The sequence below is a fragment of the Engystomops pustulosus genome, chromosome 2, assembly GCF_040894005.1.
Source record: "Engystomops pustulosus chromosome 2, aEngPut4.maternal, whole genome shotgun sequence".
Lineage (NCBI taxonomy): Eukaryota > Metazoa > Chordata > Amphibia > Anura > Leptodactylidae > Engystomops > Engystomops pustulosus.
In genome coordinates, this window is record NC_092412.1 from 222,053,612 (window position 1) to 222,074,191 (window position 20,580).

Genomic DNA, 20,580 nt, shown 5'->3' on the forward strand with positions numbered 1-20,580 from the left:
CGGTGACCCGGGAGCATTGAAAGAAGTGGAAAAGCTGGTATGAGATCTCCAGAGACTCTGCATATGGCTCTATATAAGTCCCAGACAGCAGACCAGATGGAGGCTATCACCTTGCAGTCCCACCAAACGTGGAACATGGAGCCCGAGGCTCAGTGGCATAGCCAACACATCAGTGACACAGTTGGGAAAATTTGTTGTAAGTGTACCGGAGTCCTATACCAGCATGTGAAAATCTTATAATTAGTTTCCTGGATTTTACCAGATATTGATAATTTATCGGGCAAGATAAGGGATTTCTCCTATGATTCCTTAGAGAATTTCTCAACCTCTAGATGTTAAATAAATCAGTACTTATTAATACAATGAAGTTAGGGTCATTCCAAAACATGGTGCTCTTCCATAGAACCAATGTAAGTAATGTGGTGTAGAGTGAAAAAACATTGAACAATATGCTGTATTCCATTTCTTTACTTAAAGACATACTTACAATTTGGGATGCTAAGCTTTCCAAGGAGTCAGATTCATAACTGGGAAGTTAGAACACTCCATGAAATCTCCATGTTCCATGGAGGAACTTTTTTAATGTTGGTGTTAGCGCATATGATCTGTGCCAAAGTCACCGACTCTATTGATCTTTTTTGTGCTGAGCTGAAAACTGTGGAATTTTCATAATAAAACCTAAAAGAACATTTTGTATGCAGTAAGTAAAGAATACAAGGCAACACTGTGTAATCTAGAATAGATGGCATTTAGTAAACAAAGGAAGGGCATCTGTCATAAATCCCTTAATGCCGCAGATCATTTTGGTATTTCTACTTCAAACCTTAAAGGGGTTGTCCGAGTTGTGAAAAAAAACTATAGGTGGCCGGGAGCGGGCTGCTTAAAACAATAAAGATGTACTTACCTTCCGGTGCCCTCCGGTATCCAGCATTCAGCTTCCGGCCGGACCCGACAACCTACCGACCCCCATACACAATGCTGTGTATAGGGACAGATAGGCGAGAGTTTAGCTTTTTTATCTAAAGTTTTAGATTGTACTACTTAATGACTCCATTTATTATTCTATGCAATGTAATGGGAAGCTGGTAGCACTGACAAAAAACTTAAATTGTGCCTTTTTTATGGACTTTTTATCAGTTTCGCCCTGCTTTTGACATTCGGTAACTAATCCTGTTTATTCTTTGGGTCGGCACTGAACTATTGATGGCCTATCCATTTGTTCATTATTATTGTTAGCCAGGAAAGTCTGTTAAAAGCTCAACTTCTGCTCCACCAAGATCCTACTTTCTGTGGTCTTATGGCCGTGTTAAAAGGGGGTTGAAAAACCCATTTTGGTGATTGATTGAGGATCCAATGGTTGGAACGACAACAGTCTATAAGTTATCAACTACCTACTGAATGGATGATGAAAATCTCTTTAACTAATTATTGTGATACAACAGGTTAGACTGAGTATCTGAAAAGTATTTTTAAAATGATGATTATCTGATCTATATATATAGATATATATATTTTTTATTTTGTACATTGGCACTTACCTATCTCCAGTTCTAAGTCTGTGGAATTGATTTCCAATAAAGCAAGTTAGTGTTTTCCCAATTCTTCCATTTCGAACTGGGGGCTCTGAGACTCCACCAACCCAGATATCAATATTTTCTGGCGTTCCATACAATTTAATGAGCTTCTTGGCAAGTTCCCTGTTTTTTAGCACATCGGCCAATTCATCAAGATTATTTGGTGCAGAAAGACCACAGAACTTTCTCCATTCATTGTACCCTATGAATTTAAGAAAATTGAGCACATAAAATTACCTTACCGCACATCTGCAAAGATAGAATAGAAGAATAGAATAAAAACTGTGAAAACAGTGAACACATTTAAGTGCAGAACACATTGAAAGAACACTATTCTTCACATTCCAGATGTTCGCGCACATCTAACTTAGCGGGCGACACGCGCGAACACCTGCAAACATGTGTAATGTGTTATTCTTCCCTGTAAACACTGTTCTTCACTGTCTTTTATTAATTTAATGTTTGATCTCGAGCCGGTGAGATACTCGTCCGAGCAACCAGCCGGTGCGAGTATGCTAATACTCGACCAAGCAGTATACTTGGACTAGTATACTTGCTCATCTCTACTTATGAACCATTTAGCTTAGTAAAACTTCCCCTTAATGTAGTTACTTTTTGGTTGTGTCATATGCATAACTGCAGCCCATTTCTCAGATTGGCTTGAAGTTTCCAGTGGAGTACCACAGGGTCAACTTCAACGAAGTTGCCCCCCCTTGTTTAAATTAATTTCCCTTCATTTTAATAATTCATACTGAGGCAGGTAGTATTGTATTACAGAGGGATTTTTTTGGTCTCTGTGACAATTGGATTTTAAAAATGTTGGGTTGTTATAAGAACCAGGATTAACAATAAAGCTTCATTACAGACACCTGTGATAACTGTTACAGCTGATCATTGTAGCCTAAGGCCAAAGTACAGTAAATTACCAACATCCTGAGGTCTGTTTGTAACTTGGGGTCATCTGTAAGTCAGGTGTTCTTAAGTCAGGTACTACCTGTATGTATCAGTAGTAAATACCCAACATAATACACCAGAAATAAATGTACTGCACAGTAGGCATCTACAGACATCACTTACAGCTTAAATATGGAATTGGCCATCCTGGTCTTCTTCCTAGAGGACTCCTGACAAGTGACAATCCTTCTCCATCAGGTACTGAACTTAATCACAACCTTACCCGGCCATGACTTATTACTACAAAATTTGCCACCACAGCCTCCCCCCCTCCTTAATCTGATAGCACTGACCCCGCTTAGTTAGACCACTAGCCACTGGGATGACACTGCTGCCATTCTATGACATAGACAGCGCCAACAATGTCATTACTTGGTCAAATCACGCAGGCAGGAGTAGTATTGTCTGTGTCCAGTAATCAGTGGTATGTGCATTTTAAAGACGCACATAACAATGGTTACTATAGAGGGCCAGGGCGGCTCTCCGCAGTTTCGGAGGCAAGGGTGGCATCCTAGGAGACTGCCTACCCCTCGTCACAGCCCTTGGGATAAAGATAGGACAGGAACTAGGCTTTTGTATTGAACTTGGTTCTGCTGATTATTTATGAATGTGTATAATATATATATATTTTTTAAATGAAATATGCATTTTTATATTGTCCACACCCTACCTGGTAACCCATGATCTCGACCTCTCTGTATATTGAATGACGCTAGATCACGACCAATATTATTAACCACTAAGAAAAGACGTTCCCTCAACGCGTCCACCATTATCTGATCCTGGCGGTTTAGTTTGGCTTTATTCAGCATCATACCTCTGAGCATAGGATCAATTCCACCTGCAGATGTAAAATATGGTCATTAGAGATGGGCTTGATTGGGGCTTAATGATTATTAATAATTCTATTTATGCTATAACTACCAGTAGAACATTTTCTTTTCTAGTATGTAGAATGATGAAATTTAGAGGTTACCTTCTCTCACTATTCTCCATGGGGCAAAGAATGTTTGGAAAAGTGGAACTGCTGGTTCTGGACTGGCAGGTGAGTAATCCTCTGCTAATCTATAAACGCATGGTCGCACCAGTGTATGACCCATCCTGAAGCCAATGGTGAAGACATTGGCTACTGCTGGGTCCACGTCCTCACTGTAGGATTTATATGGAGGAAGCTCCTTTGAAGTTTCATCACCCAACAATAAAGGCAGCCAGTCCTTGTATGTTACTTTCTGTCAAAAACAATAAAACATTTTTGGTAACTGGAAAACTCTCTATTTAATTGGGCAGGAACTGAAATAATAATACTGCACCTGTAAGACGGCACCAATTATCTTGCGGGCTTCTTGGTATAGTCTGTCTCCTGACCAACGTGGGTTTAATTTACGCAACTCTTTTGCAAGGCGATTGTGCTCTCTCAAGAAGAGTGTATGGAGGGCAGTCAGCATAGGCTGCTCATTGGAACGGCTGTCCCCTGAAATAAAAATTGAAGTCGTAACAAAGATATAAAAAATTTCATCAGGGATTTTGCATCGAAATCAACATGGTTTTCCAATTTTTTTGTCTGAGCCCTGCTTTTCTATTCATCTTTATTTAACTTTATTGGCAGGTGTGGAAAAATAAACTAAGGTTGCAGGTTGCTTCCCTCGTTCCAGCGTCATGTGTTTACTGGCATGTTTTTTTTTTATACAGGATGTAAATAGTCAGTATTTGAGTTCAGTATGTGCTCAGTATGGCCGAGAACATTTTCCGTGTGTCATCCATATGCCTTCTGTTTTTGCACATCTGCAAAACTGAAAGAAGGCTGGCCAATGATGTAATTGGCTAAAATGTAGGCCTCAGGTCACATGATATTTCCTAGCAACAAAACACAAAAATGGACTGCATACTGATTACACACAATTCACAACTGACTAGAAGACATCCAGGAATAGTACATATCTTACATTGCGCCCAAACGCAAAATAAACGGGTAGAAGGAAAAACACACAGTGGGGCACATTTACTTACCTGGTCCAGCGAGTTCCCCAAAAGTGCATCGTCCGACGATCATGCACTCTGCCGCAATTCACTAAGATTGCGCTCCTGATATCCTGCATGTGTCGCTTCCCCGCTCAGGTCTTGCGACACAATTTGAAAGTTAAATCCCGCACTCAGTCCGAATCCGTCGGATCGTCCGATGACCCGTCCCCTGATTTATGTTGCATGAAAGTCAGCACTTCTGCCCCAAAATCCGATCACGTGTGACACAATCCCCAGTTAAATACCTGTCACAGTGGTGCAAATCCCAAAAACATCGGATAATCCGACGAAAGTGCGGGCGCGGACCCTTAGTAAATAAGCCCCATTAAAAATCGCTTGACATACGTTTGACAGTGAGTATTCTCCAGCAGAGCGGCTGAGCTTTTGATAGAGGTCTGATCACATGGATACTGGAGAGGTGGTGAAGCTCCTTAGTGGGGGACACTGTAACACTGAGAGGTTTGGCCTGGACTCTGATTGAAGTATGCCATTTCAGATTATTTGTCTTGATCCGGAGTGGCTGGGCCACAAGTAACAGGAGGAGGTAAATACAAGGGAGTTCCTCCCTGAGTTTCATTTGGTCTAGCGGAGCTGTAAGCAGAGCCTGTTGATGCACGGAGTTTGCATAGGATGTTCTTCAAAAGTCTTACAGAGGCTGTGGACAACCAAGCTCTCACTTCCCCTCCAATGCAGTATCAAATAAGTAACTGCGTCCTAGTACTAATAGCCTGACACCTCTACTGTCTGCTAGAAACTGCCTGCTCACCTGTTCTGGGCTATGAGCTGTCTGTCTTACTAAGCCTCCAGAGAAGAGGGTGTCTGCAGATCCTGGTTGGCCTTGTTTGCTAAATTACTATGGTTGGCATGGCCTGCAGGAGCGTAACAACATGTGAGAGCTTTACTTAGAGAGACTGTATATTGTGTTTTGGCCTAGATTTCTTAATACAGCTCAGGGGGATACCTGTTGGCTGTGTGCATTATAGTAATCAGGGAGTCAAGTGTCTAGAATTTACTCTAAGTAGAGGACTACGGTTGTTTGCATTCTGTCTTATGTTTCTAAAGGGTTTAGTGGCTGGACAAGGATACTTGTTTTACTGTGTGGAGGTCTGATTACAAATCTTTTGTAATATCTACCTTGCAAACTTTGGGGAAAAATGTCAACTAAAGATACATCCTGGAAGTCTGGAGGTGGAACCCCTGAACGAGGGGAAAGATCGTGAAGGGGGAAGTGACTCCTCCAAATTCCAAGCCTGGAATTTCCTTATTATTCAAACCCAGTAATTAGTCAATCACAGTCGTAGGCCTACTGTGAGCATTTTTTTCCCTAAAGCCCCCAAAAAAGGACTCTATTTGCCGTTTTTTTTGTGTCAACAGTATTTCCCCCTTTTCTCCACTAGGTAACCCACAAAGTAGGCCCATAAGTATTCTTTGTGCGGACTGCTTAAAAAATGGAGTTCGTTATCTAAGTAGCCCACTGAAAAAACAGATGAGACACGGATGTTTTTCATAGCCCTATAGACTTTTATGGGAGTGCAGAGACCTAAACACAGCCAAGAATAGGACCGGCATTGAGTTCTTTTCTCCGGGGCACTAGGCTGAGAAACAAGGCTTGACATCTGCCTACTGAGAGACAACCTTGCAGAACATCAGGAAATGGTCTCAGCGACTGCCGCTGAAGTCAATGGGGCACATTTAATTATCTGTCGGCGGAGTTCACTGAATTGTCCAACGATAATCCCCATAGGGGAAAATATTGCTGTCACTATAAAACGGCTATGTCACAACATACATTAAAATACAACCATAAGTGCATACAAAACATACACACACATATACAAGTATGTAAATACACACATAAACATTTGTTACCATTAAAATCAGCAGCTCCTAACTTGTTGAATAGGATAAAAGAGGATTTAAATCTGTTGGTCTTACATTTCAATTGTAGGAGCCTGTCACTAAAAGTGCTTCAAGATAGTGTGCGGGAGGTTGGATTTATTGTTTAAAACAGAGTCCAATTTGGTCAGCATTCTTGAACACAAAACTGTCTCCCACCCAGAATGGCTGGTTTAGACGATTGGCTTAGAAGGACTCTCCCAACAAATCATGGTTGGGAGGACACATGGCACCAGGGAAACAACCTTGGACTGTGAGTTCCATCCCAAGCCACCTCATGGGAGTGTGACTCCTAAGGTCTAAAAGGAATAAGCTTGTATTAAGGATGTATTATATAATGGTGCTGAGGTATGTATTTAACCAGACTACTCCGAAGTGACACATCAAAAATGGATGAAGTTTATTCTCGTGCACAATCGGAATACAATCAACTAATGCACTTCTATCAAGTCATCAAATCTAAGGTAAATCTACATAGAGACTTGACACCTTTTGAGTCCCTGTGCACTGTACAGGGTGCGGCCCCGCACACAATTTCACTGATTTATGGGTTACTATTAGATAACTGGGGCAAATCAGAAATCCCATATGTTAAGGCTTGGGAACTGGAATTAGACAAGTCTTTCCCTCCAGAGGGATAAGCACGCCGCATCGTGCTTATTCACAGCACCCGGCCGCATGCTGTATATATTGTCAAAAAGCACAGCGTGGCCGCTGTCAGTGCACCGCATCGCAGAGAGCCGCCAGCGATTGCGCAATATATGTGTTGCTGACGGCTATTCTTAGAGGTTCTCACTGACAAGGGCGTGGAGGGGGTGTGTCGGTCAGCCCCCTCATGAATAAGGCCGACTGCCAGGGGACAGAATACACGGATCCGACTTCTTATTTGACCTCGCTATCAGAATTCTATAGAGAGACACTTGACTCTAGGTAGAAAAGGCTGACAACTCCTTTTCTGGGAATACCTATTACCTTGTGTAAAAGATTTAGGTGGACACTGACCCCACTGTTGCTGGAGATGTTCAAGAAATCTTACGGGACTGGGTCAGTATCTTGTTCTATGAAGCAATTATCGTTTTTATATACTGATGTGAAAATTTTAGCTAAAGTGCTTGTAAACAGACATAAAAAAGAGATTAAGGGAATTATAGATTCAGATTAGAGCATTTTCATCCTGTGCAGGGCTTTAATTTACATATACTATTTACTGGCATTCATTTGGGGGAGGGTGCTGGTTGCTCCATCCTGTCAATGAATGCTGTAAGGGCACTTGATAGGGTGGAGCGGCGGTAACTTTGGAAAGTCTTGGAGAAGTTTGGTATTGGTCCAAATTTTGGTAGCAAGGAGTAATGTGAGTGAGACTAAGGCTACATTCACACTGCCGTATGGGGGACGTATATACGGCTGACGTATATACAGCCGATATACGTCCCCCATAGACGGCAATGGGCGCACGGCGCATGTCACATGTCCTATCTTCGCCCGTAGTACGGCGCCGTGCGCCATAACTTCCTATGGAGAGGGGCGGGGGTGAGCTGCGCTCACCTCCTCCTCCTCTCCCCGTGCACTGCCGTTGCCCGCTACGGTACGGTACGGGCGGGCAACGGCAGTGGGAATGTAGCCTTAGGGTTGACTAGAGGTACCTGCCATGGTGATGTCCCCTCTCCTCACTGCACTTCAAGGTCTTCATTGAACCCCTGGTTATATTAGTTTGGCTTAACTTTTGCAGTTGGGGGAGCCAGGGGGAGGTGGGATAAGACATTTATAAAACTGGATTATATCTTTTTGCTGGTCCTGAAGCCAAGTGAAGTAATTCCAGGTATTATGCAGGTTATTGAAAAGTCTTTTAAAATTCAAGATAAACTGGGAAATATCAACTTTTGCCAATTCATAGGGACATAGTTGAAATAGATACCCCAGTCATGATATTAAAGAAAGATTTACATTTTTCTTAGTTGGGGATTCCGTTGATCTGGGTAAATGTATTGAGATAAGTTTAGTCCTATTTATAGCCAAGATTTGTCAAAAATGTCATGTTGGTTAAGAAGTGGAAAAAGTAAGAATACAATTACTTTATTTGCATAGGTCCATGGACCTTTCTTTAGTTATTTCATTTCTGCACAATCAGCATTTTTGGTGGTTGAGAGATTTGTATGTTTTTAATAAATTAATTTGCACTGTTAGAAAGCAGGAAAGTTGGGTGGTAGTAGAATCACTCTATAAATATTGGTCTGTGGTCGATTGGTGGTATCTTTCAGTTCTCTCCTTTTTGTGATAATCACAATTTTCTGGAATTTGTTATGATTTCTGACTACTGTGTTTGGGTTAATAATAGGATAAGATATATTACACAGGTAGTTATAGATGAGAAAATGTGCACATTTGAAAGTTAAAAAGGAAATTAGGGGTTAAGGATTCAGCTTACTTAAGATATTTCCGGCTGTTTCATGTTATTGGCATGACTGTGGAATCATGATTGTATTAATTATGGGAATAGTAGTCGAGAAGGTAGACAATTTGAAAATAATGGTTGGGAGGTGCCAAGTTGGATGGTTTAGGGGATTTGTATGTGTTATATTGTCAATAATAATATTAATATATTTATTAATCTATTTATCTATGAGATGGCTTTGTATTGATCCTGGGCCTGTTTTTACACCATGTTGATGCATTTATCAGACAAAAAATAAAGATTATTTTAAAGAAAAATTGTATGCATAAGCCATACAAAGTAATTCCCTACAACTCTGGCTTTACTACATGTACATAAAAGATCATGTCTTTTTATTATTCAAGTACCCTTATATAATCTCACCTGCTACGAAACAAGGTACTTGTGATAATGGATCATTCCTAGAACATTGGTCAGGAGCATTTCCTTTAAAAGGCAGATAGGCAAATCCATGGTCGGAGAAGTTCTGATTAATGGCCAGAAGTTCCAGCTGGTTTGTGTTGTTGCGAAGCGAGTTGGCGAGATTGTTGTCACTACCATACACCTGGCTGGCATCAATGTAAGAAGTCAGGCCATTCACCTGCTGACGTACTGGATCTGTCAGACTGCACACGGAAGCTGTGCGAATCATACCGATACACTCTGTCCCATTGATATAGCGAGGGTCACTTGGTGAAAACTGAAAACATTTAATTTACAGACTATGGGGGTCATTTACTAAGGGCCAGATTCACGGTTTCCCGACGTGTTACCCGAATATTTCCGATTTGCGCCGATTTTCCCTGTATTGCCCCGGGTTTTTGGCGCACGTGATCGGATTGTGGCACATCGGCGCCGGCATGCATGCGACGGAAATCGTTCGGCGTGGCCGAACGATAACCCGACGGATTCGGAGAAACCACCGCATTTTAGAAAAAAAAAAGTATCGCGGGACACGCACTTACCTTCACCAAGTATAGAATGGTGCACTCCGGCGGACCTCAGGGAACTTCAGCGCAGCAGCGACATCTGGTGGACGGCGGAGGAACTGCCTTAGCTGGATCGCGAATGGGCCGGGTAAGTAAATCTGCCCCTATGTGTTGTCTAGGAACACTACAACCACAACCAGGCTTGGCACTTGCTGTCAGACTAGGTAAGTGGTGGCGAACTCACCCTGCAACTTTCCTGGGGGCTATGGCCCTGGGCAGATAAACCTAACCAATGGCCCTTGAGTGACCCTACAAGATGACAGGAAGACTTACTTCATCTGGCAGCTGCTGGATGGTGGAGTGGACAGGTAACAGGAATACTGAGATAGACCGGTGTTCACACTGGTACACAGAAAACTAACACAAGTCTGAGACAGGGAATGCAAGATAACAATGGGAGATACACGGCACTGAGGGACAAACAACAGATACAGATAGACAAGTGGCGTCGGACAAACCGGGTCAAAACCAAGATGGCGGCAAAGGTACAGAATCGATTAGCAAATAGAATGGTCAGGAGGCAAAGCAGAAGTCAATACACAAATATAGCAAACAAAATAGCAATAGCACTAGATACAGAGATCAGACTGAATAACCAGGGAGGTGATGGGAGTAGGCAGGTATATAAGGCAGTTCCTGGACATGCCTCTATCAGCAGACTAGAGGAACTGTCCATCAGAATAGTAACCCTTGATGGGCAGGGCTCAAATGCAAGTAGCAGAGTGTGCTTCAATCAATCCAAACACAGAACCGTAAGTCACAGTTCACACACAAGAAACAACCCAATTAATGCCACCTTTTCTGCCAACTGCAAATAGAGGGATGTTTTGGCATTATGTGATTCATCTGCTAAACAGTAGAGTATGTCCTAGTGAGAACCATTGTTCACTGATCACTCATATGGGGACATTTAACAGGAATTGCATGCCATGAAAAAATTGCAATTCCTAGTGTACCACCCCATTCCTGTGCATTGGCTATAACATGCGCCTGTTCACCTCTGAACTGGAACAGGTTATATCATTATTCTATGGCAGGGCAGCCGGCAACCGGAGATATCAGGTACCTGCCGACATTTCCCGTGTGGCGGAGGGTTTCTATTCACCCCACAGACCCCATATATTTTATGGGTATCCATAAAACGGATACAAGACTAAAGTACATGAGCTCTGAAAAACATAGAGAAAGGGACTGAGTTTTTTACAAACTATTTTGGCCACGTCTGTATGCATGTAGGGTGGCAACGTTTCAAGGGGCCAACAATGCCCCAGTGAGAGGATACTAGACATCATAGTGAGTTGACTTAAATCACCATTATAGTATGGCATGCTTGTCTCTCAGGGATGCAGGAACTGCTCACACCATGTAACATGCTCATCTGAAACAGGCCTAAAGCCTTATGCCGACAGCTATAGTAGGCATCCCATTCGAGTACTTGAGGCCTTCTGATATACCTCTTCATGCCTCCAAATTATTTAGCCGGCCCCATTTGACATGTAATCGAGCCTTTTTAAGAGATTTGCCGTCTAATGTATGAGGAGGCTTTGTAGCTCGTTGCATAGGAAGTCTACAACCAGAACATGGATATGAAAATGTGTCAGGAAATGGTCTTACCATTAAGGAGAAACATGGATGAGTTTTAACACAGCGATTACAATCCACATTTTGCAAAAATGATGATGTTGTTGGGGTAGAAACAGAGAGATCAAGGTCATGATCCATAAACTGCCCCCATTGCATGAACATAAGTGATATTCTGTCATCCAGTTTCAAGGAATCAGTCGATATCTTTACAACTTCATTTGATACGTCACGTGCCTGTTGCAAAAAAAAAATATGTTAAAAGAGCAGCAAGAGAAAAGATTTTACCTTGTGTATATCAGACTTTCCTAATTCAAAAATTGGCTTCCACTGACTGCATACATTGGATGGGTTTAATCCAGCAAAATATCAATGTGAATATGCAGTGGCCTAACAAGCGCCGTAGCAGCCGCTGCTATGGGGCCCGCACAAAGCTGGGGCCTGTTTGTAGGTCGTAGGTTAATGGTGTCTGTACTGTGCCTGCTAAAAGCTATTAGCCGACCCTGTACTGACTAGCACACACTACACGGTACCTGTGCCTTTAAAGCGTAACTGTAAAGCTTCTGACAAAAAAACAGGTTTTAACACAGCTAGACAGAGCCTTTGACAACAATTCCAACAATTCCAAAATACCTGTGTCATGCTGCTGGATTTTTCCTATCCTGATATATAACCTGATATATCTATCTATCAATTCTTCTTATAAATCATATACAGCTAGTTGGCGGGCACTTCCTGGTTGTGACATTATCAAAGGGAATTCATATAAATAAGGACCACATGTTTGTAATTGGCCGGCCTAAAGCATGTGATATCAGTCAAGGTCCTCTTTTCTTCCACTACTCTACTACTGTGCCTCCCAACAAGTCTAACCCTATTTGGGGCCCCAGGATTTCTAAGTACGCCCCTGTGAATATGTGTCTACTTTATTGGTGGAGTTGACAAATCCTCGAAACAGCCAGCTATTCTCTGCAGCAGTCACATGTCTGTGTCTGGACATCACCATTGGAGGTAATTTTGGAGGTCATTATAGGGTGAGTGACATTTCTTTGTATGGGAAGTTATACTATTTTTCCAATATGCTTTATATTCCTCAGAGTTTTCGATATCTGATTACTGAGGTGGTAGAAAATAAACATTTGACATATCCACATGTTAATGTGTATCAGTGCTGTCTCATCTTATGAATCATCTTCCATCATAGGTAAACTGTAAGCTTTACCTCATCTACAGTGCACCATAGGGTCTTATGTAGCATTGGGACTTTTGAGGTTCTTCAGCGATAATACTAGGACACCAGTTTGACGGCTATAACTGGACTGCCTAAGATCTCTGCACCCAAATATCTTAGGCTAAAAGCATATGAACATGCTTGGTCATGCATTGAACACTGTACCAGGACAGGACTCTATGCATCATAATTATATATGATGCATAGAGTCCCTGCAAAACCTACTAAAACCTACAAAAGATACTCAAATCATGATTGCATTTCAGCGCTGTTGTTCCATGGAGAAGCATGGGATCCTTGTATCATATACAACAAATGATGCTTGGAGTCCCATCCCCAGCACAGTGCTTGGTCCGTAAAATCTAGGTTTCATAGTTTTTCATAGACAAATAAGGAAATTCTGTATTTCCCTCCCTTTGAGGTTCTAAGTTATTTACCAGGGGTAGAGGATAGCCATTGATGGGGAGGTTGGCTGTCCAGCCTCGTGGCAGGGAAATTGCATCTTCATATTGAGGTGGGAGAAGACGTGTGAAACCAGTATTAGACGCACCAAGATAAGGTTTCTTTCTGTGAAAAAAAAGTAGAGGATTCAAAAATTGTGCCGACTTAATTCCAAAAACATTTGCCCATGTTGTTTATGACAAGCCTAAGGGAAACATAACACACACACGGGTGGGGCCCCAGATAGATGCAGGTCTTAGCTATGGGACCACATATAGCAGACATTTATTGTTTTTTTTTACAAGATTCTGTAGGATAAAATATATTTTAAGGTGATGTTCTTAAAAAATATATAGTAAAATGGGACAGCGGAGACATTTTCATTAGTCGCTCTCAGGGTACTCTCAGGGTACTCTGATACACACCTATCCCGGGGGCCTGTATTATTATTTATTACCTGACGTGAGGCTTGTATTATCATTTATTGTCTGATCTAATGTCTGTATTATTATATAGCCAATGGGCTTCTTTTATATTACTAATAATTATGGTTTATGGGTCTACATTATTTCTGGGGCATTATTTGGGTATACCTCCCAAAATTTCTGGAAGAGAAAGAGGGACAAAATGGCAACATATGTAGCCCAGGGTGGGATTTGAACCAAGATCCTCCACACTCCACCTACAATGGAGAAAGAAAGCCTCTATCAAGTAGGCTACATGCTTAGTGGTTGTTTATGGGAGGATTTTATATATCTAAGAGCTTTACTGTTACACTGTGACACAGGCTCCATGCACTGGTATATAGAGAGGGATCTTCTCCGAAATTATTGTTGTAATGATTGAGACAATTATTGTTATTATTATTTTTATTATTATTAATACTATGGAGACTATTATGATTATCAATAATAATAATAATAATTGTCTTCATAACAATAATAAAAATAATAATAAAAAAAATAAAATAATAATTGTCTCAATAAGTACAATAATAATCAGAGAAGATTCCTCTCTATATACCAGTGCATTAAGTCTGTGTCACAGTGTAATAGTAAAAGTAAAGCTCTTAGGTACAAAAAATCTGCTTATAGACAACCACCAAGGCCATATCCTAGAGGCTCTGTCTCTCTATGGCAGGTGTCTGGGGAAGCCCTAGGAGAAGTGGAGACCATATATGGGCAGATGGTGATATTACCTTGATGATGTGGTCCCTGCGCTAACCCGACACATCTCTCAAAAGGATTCCCTGTCCGATGCCTTTAGAAGTCATTCAATACCGCAAGTTCTGGCTTTGAAACTATACTAGGCAGGACACAGAGCTGGGATCACCCCAGCCAGTGCAGGACCTGGAGGGAATATCTGGGACAATCTCTCAGCTGTCCGTGATGGCCGGACAGAGGTGAAAAACCGGGACTGTACCACCAAATCCGGGACGGTTGGGAGCTATGTTTGGGCTGCACTGCAAAATTAGCTTTGTGCTTCTGGGAAAGTTTTATTTGTTTTTGTGTGCTATTCTGTGCTATACTGAGGTGTTTGGTGTTAGAGGGGTTATATTTTTCTGTATTTTGTGCTCTACCGTAGTAGAATCATAAAACTGTTTTGCACCCCTATTTTAAATTTCAATTCTTCTTATTATGAGGGTTCTTGAGGAACATGTCATCAATGCCTTTTACTCACTTTGGACATTGAGGCACATTTACTAAAGGTCCGAATCACGTTTTTCCGCCGGGTTTCCCGAATATTTCTGATTTGCGCTGAATTGCCCCAGGATTTTGGCGCACGTCATCAGATTTTGGCGTATCGGCGCCGGCTTTCACGCAACAGAAATCGGGGGGCGTGTCCGTTGGAAAACCCTACAGATTCGGAAAAACAGCAGAATTTTTTTAAAAAAATTGTGTCACAAAAATAGAACTCACATACACTGAGACGGAGGAAGTGAATTCCGGTGGCCTTTAGCGCAGCAGCGACACCTAGTGGACATCGAGTGCACGACCATAGTGAATGTACCGGGTAAGTAAATCTGCCCCATTGTCTCAGGTGGTGGAGATACATTGATGACGTCTTACTCATTGGGGATGGCACTAAATAAGAATTGTTACAATTTCATAGTGCTTTGAATATGATGACGGCACAATTAAATTTACGGTGGTTAATTCGCTGACTCGGTTACAGTTTTTGGATGTATTCGTGACATTGACTAATGATGGATTTCTGACTTAATTGTTCCTCGAACCAACAGGCAAAAATTATTTGTTGAGATTTGAAAGTACCATCCTTGTGCCATGATTAGATCCCTTCTGTACAGTCAACTGTTAAGTGTGAAATGCATCATCAAAGGGTCATAATTTGATCATGATGGTAAAAGATATGAAATTAAACATTTTCTGACATGCAACAATTTTTATCTCATCTCTAAGTCATCTATCTTTTAATTTGCCCATGTGGCTTATTGTATGTAGGTAAGATGACTTTAGAGTTCTAAACCCATTTCAATCAGCATTGCTATACTATTCGGATTAAAGAGAACCCGTCATGCAAAATAACCCCCCTAAACTAAATATATTTTGTTTGTTTTGTTTTAAAACTTTCTTTATTCATTTTTTAATAAAAATACAACGCATTTTAACACTTATATGTCATACAGAAATGCATGTGGAAAGGGAAAACACAACCAGACATCTATTTTTCAGTTTTCAATTTTCAATTTTCCCAGGGTATATTTGATAAACCCTCACAGTTATGCAGCTTAGACCAGATTATTTTTACACAGCCTGAGGCATTCCGGGACGCAGCCCTGTATTTATTAATCTTGTAATATTTGCCTGGCCTCTCCCCACACTTATCTTGCTTTAACTCTACATCTTTAATACCTTCTATGCCTCTAGACCTTGCTTTCTAGTCAGCTTTCCTAGTACCTTCTTTTATTTTCATTGGGTCTTTGTACGACCGATATATAAGAACTATAATAATCTAAATAAAAATCAAAATAAAAATAAAAACCAAAATATAAACCATTGCCAAAGCAGCTGGGCTCCTTATAGAATTTTAGTATACAGTCAACCACGCAACTATAAACAGAAGAGAAAACCAAATGTGTTTTATTAAATTACATTTCTCTTTACCTGCTTCACTCCTCATTCCTCACTTCTCACTCCTGGACAGTAGTTGGGGGGGGGGGGGAGGGGGGAGTGGGGACATGTGAGTATATGGTCATTGTGCTAGACATTAAGGGGTAGAAATCCTGGGGGAATGGGGGAGGGGGAATACACTATAAACTGCAGTTATTCTGATTTTATTTTATCTCTCATACTACCAAGTCTATCCTCTGTTCCTCTATGGTACGCACGCCTCATTGTCTTTTATACTCTTTCCGTCGTACTCTATCCATTTTTCCCAAGATTTAAGAAATTTTTCTCTGTTCCCACTTGCCCACGCTATAAGTTCTTCCATCCTATATATTTCAGCCACTCTATTCTTCCATAATTCTATTGTGGGGGCCTTATCTTGCTTCCAAAATGCAGGTATTAGTAATCTAGCAGTCATCAGCAGATGCGTAGCTAGGTCGTGTTTCTTTGGCTGGAAGATCTCCGTTGGACGCCAGAGAAGGATAAGACTAGGGTCTCTCGGTATACACAGACTACATATGTCTTCTATCTCTCTCAAGACCTTTTCCCAAAAGGGTTTGATTATTGGGCAATCCCACCATAAATGTAGATATGTGCCTTCTCCGTCTCTACATCTCCAACATTCTGATGTACATTCCGTGTCAATTTTGTGCAAGAAACTTGGTGTCTTATACCATCTGGTTAGCAATTTAAATGAATTTTCCTGAATCCTGATACATCTAGAGAACCCTGTGGAGTTGCCTAGAATCTTTTTAGTTTCCATCTCTGTGAATTCTTCTCCTAAGTCTTTCTCCCATTGCCTAAGATACGTTGGTTTTGTTGTCTGGACTGATTGGGACATTGTGTTGTAAACCAGGGCTACTCTTCCTTTATTGGGCTTATTGCCTGATATGTAAGCCTCCATCTGTGTTATTGGTTGATAGGGTTGGTAGATGTTATGTATGGCTTGAATAGTCTGTTTTATAGAGTGCTGTTGTAGAAAATCATTTATTTTGCATTCACTAAATATAATTGTAGCTGTTTCCATTACTGACCGTTCTGGAACAATTATGTCTTTTAGTTGTAGCTTATGAAGCCTATTCCAGAAAGACATTTCTGGATTTCGTTTGTGGTCTATCATGTATGGTATAAGACTGGCCGGGACAAGCGGTGAAGGGGAGCTCAACAGGGGTCTTGTTTTCATAGATTTCCACTTCGTCCCCCATGACGGCCCACCTGGAGGATGCCCCTTGACCTCTGTAGGGACAGGAAGAAGAGAGGTTAAATTCCCCTCCCCGCATCCTCCCGCCAGTGTTCTTCCTGTCCCTACCGAGGCAGGTCATAGAGAGGTGTCCTCTCTCCTCCAGGTGGGGGGGGGGGGACGAAGAATCACTCACGGGTATGCCGTCCACGGCGAAATCCCGGCGGCCCCGGCTCTCGGTCGATCCAGGTCCTCCTTGTAGCCGTCCAGGGGTCCGTTGTCTGGCCGCCGCGCCGCAACTCTGATTACACGCGCGCGCGGCTGAAGTAAACTACATTTCCCAGCAGCCCGTAGTCTGATGACGACTTCCGGCCGCGACCGGAAGTGATCGGGGAAACCGCGCAGCATCACTGGGAGCCGTGGGACGCGGACCGGTAGCCGCTTCTAAGGGGGATGGGCTCCCCATTAAGGTATTTAAAGCAGGTAGATCACTATGATCTGAGGTCTAGTTGTTCAAGTGACTACGGCTCCAGTATCTGCATCTAAATCTTCCGCTGTCTACTATGACTGACGAAGTTAACCCAATCTTCCTGCACCCTCCAGTATCTGTAAGTGGGCTAATTGCAGGGGATATTGCCACTATGTATGCAATGTTGTGGGTTATTAGTCTCCTATATTTGCCTTTTAGGAAAAAGACCTGGGGTCTAAGGGGAAAGGCAAGGAGGAGAAGGGGGATAAGGCTAGCAGGCCTGAAAGACCCGAGAAATCGGATAAAACCAGGACCAGAAAATGTAACATGTGTAACCATTCTATGCCAGATTCATATAAGAAACCAATATGTAAAGTATGTATTGATAACTTCATGCGAGAGGAGAAATCATCCTTCCTAGACGAACTCAAAGGGTTCATAGAAGAGAAGGTGGTCTCATCTATTGCCGCTGCTACATCTAGGGCTCCCCCGTGTAAAAAGCCCAGATTGGAACTGGGGTCGTCACCATCCGAGGCAGGAAGTGATTCAGAGACTCCTTCTTGTTCTGTAATAGAGACGGAAGACTCCTTAAATCCCCAGGATTTTGTAAAATCTACTGAATCCAGACATCTTTTCCCAATAGATGAATTGGATGATTTATTGAAGGCCATCAGACAGACATTAGAAATTGAGGATGTGGTCGTACCCCAATCTAGAGAAGATGAGCTGTTTGGTGGGTTAAAAGCAAAGCGCCAGAGGGTGTTTCCCTTAAATGACACCCTCAAAGAGTTAGTGTACGAAGAGTGGAAGGAACCAGAGAAAAGGATCCTTATATCAAAAAACTTTAGGAAGAGATTGGTCTTTGAGCCTGAAGACTCTAAATTATGGGATTCCTGTCCCAAAGTGGATGTGCAGGTCACTAAAATAGTAAGGAAGACAGACCTGCCGTTTGAGGACGCAGCGCAGCTTAGAGACCCCATGGACAGAAAATCTGACTCTCTGCTGAAAAAAGCTTGGGAAACATCCATGTGGGGTCTGAAATCAAATTTAACGGCCACCTCAGTCGCGAGGAATCTCCTATATTGGCTAAATGAGCTTGAATCTCATATTAAAGAAGGAACTCCCAGAACTACAATTTTGGAGAATTTCCCTCTATTAAAATCAGCAACGTCCTTCTTAGCAGACGCAGCAGCTGAAGGTGTACGATTCTCTTCAAAAGAAGGAGCCCTGACAAATGCTTCAAGAAGGGCGCTGTGGCTGAAGCAGTGGAGTGGGGATATCCGCTCAAAAACAAAGCTATGTGGTCTTCCCTTTTCAGGCGAATTTGTCTTTGGCCCTGAACTTGACACCATCTTGGAAAGGGCATCAGATAAGAGAAAGGGTTTCCCGGAGAATAAGCCAATACCCAGGAAGCAGCCCTTTCGGGACTTTAAAAGCCAAAGAGAAGAATACAAAGATAAGGGGAAAAGGGGTCGCTGGAGCTACCCGAAAGGAGGAAAAGGTAAAGGGTTTCTCTTTTCAACATCATCCGATCCCAACAGAAACAAAAAACAGTGACGCCATAGTAGGAGGAAGATTATTGAAGTTCAGAGAGGAATGGTTAAAAATCACCTCAAATCCTTGGGTTCTAGACATCCTTCTTCAGGGATACAAGATAGACTTCAAGAAGCTTCCTCCTACCAGTTACCTACCACCCTCTCCCCATACATCAGAAATGTCCCACTATCTAATCTGGCAAGAAATATCATCTTTATTGTCTTCTGGAGTTATTTCCCAGGTTCCTCAGGAACAAGAAAAGCAAGGATTTTATTCTTCTCTTTTTCTTGTAAAGAAGCCGAACGGATCGAACAGGCTGATAATCAACCTGAAACGACTCAACGACTTCATCGTCTACAACAAGTTCAGGATGGAGTCGGTAAGGTCTGCCACCCACATTATCCACAAAAATGCTGTAATGTGCACTATAGACCTAAAGGACGCATATTATCACGTCCCCATTCACCCGTCTTCACAAAAGTTCCTAAGGTTCTCTGTTTTTTCTCCGGGGGGTTCCACGTTACATTTTCAATTTCGTGCACTCCCCTTTGGCATATCTTCAGCCCCCAGAACCTTCACCAAGGTGATGATAGAGGTGGTGGCGTTCCTAAGACAGCAGGACATACTGATTATTCCATATCTAGACGACCTGCTGGTTATTGGACAAAACAAACAGAACCTAATTTCCTCAAGAAACATCACAATAGGAACTTTAGAAAGACTGGGCTGGATCATAAATTACCCAAAATCAGATCTATCACCAGCCACAGTAAAGAAATTCCTGGGAGTAAATTTAAACTCATGCTTACAAATGTCATTCCTTCCACAGGAAAAGAGGGCTCATATCAAGGAGGAGTTAAGAAGGTTCCGGAGAAGGTCTCTTATCTCCATCAGGGGTGCTATGAAGGTCCTAGGACTATTAACAGCATGCATCTCATCAGTGGCCTGGTGCCAAGCCCATACTCGAGCTCTCCAGAAATGGGTTCTAAGATCCTGGAACAGGAGTTCGAAGGGACTGGACAAAAAGGTATCAATCCCCGCGTCAGTCAAGGAAGATCTCAAGTGGTGGCTGATGGACACAAATCTAGACAGGGGAATCTTCTGGAGGAACAGTCCGTATATCACCATACAGACAGACGCCAGCAAGAGCG

The 20,580-nt window shown here is 42.1% G+C and overlaps 1 pseudogene; it reads right to left on the bottom strand.

The window, feature by feature from the left end:
* Positions 1 to 498: 498 nt before the first annotated feature.
* LOC140117092 (myeloperoxidase-like) lies at positions 499 to 17,832 on the bottom strand (annotated as a pseudogene).
* Positions 17,833 to 20,580: the final 2,748 nt, after the last annotated feature.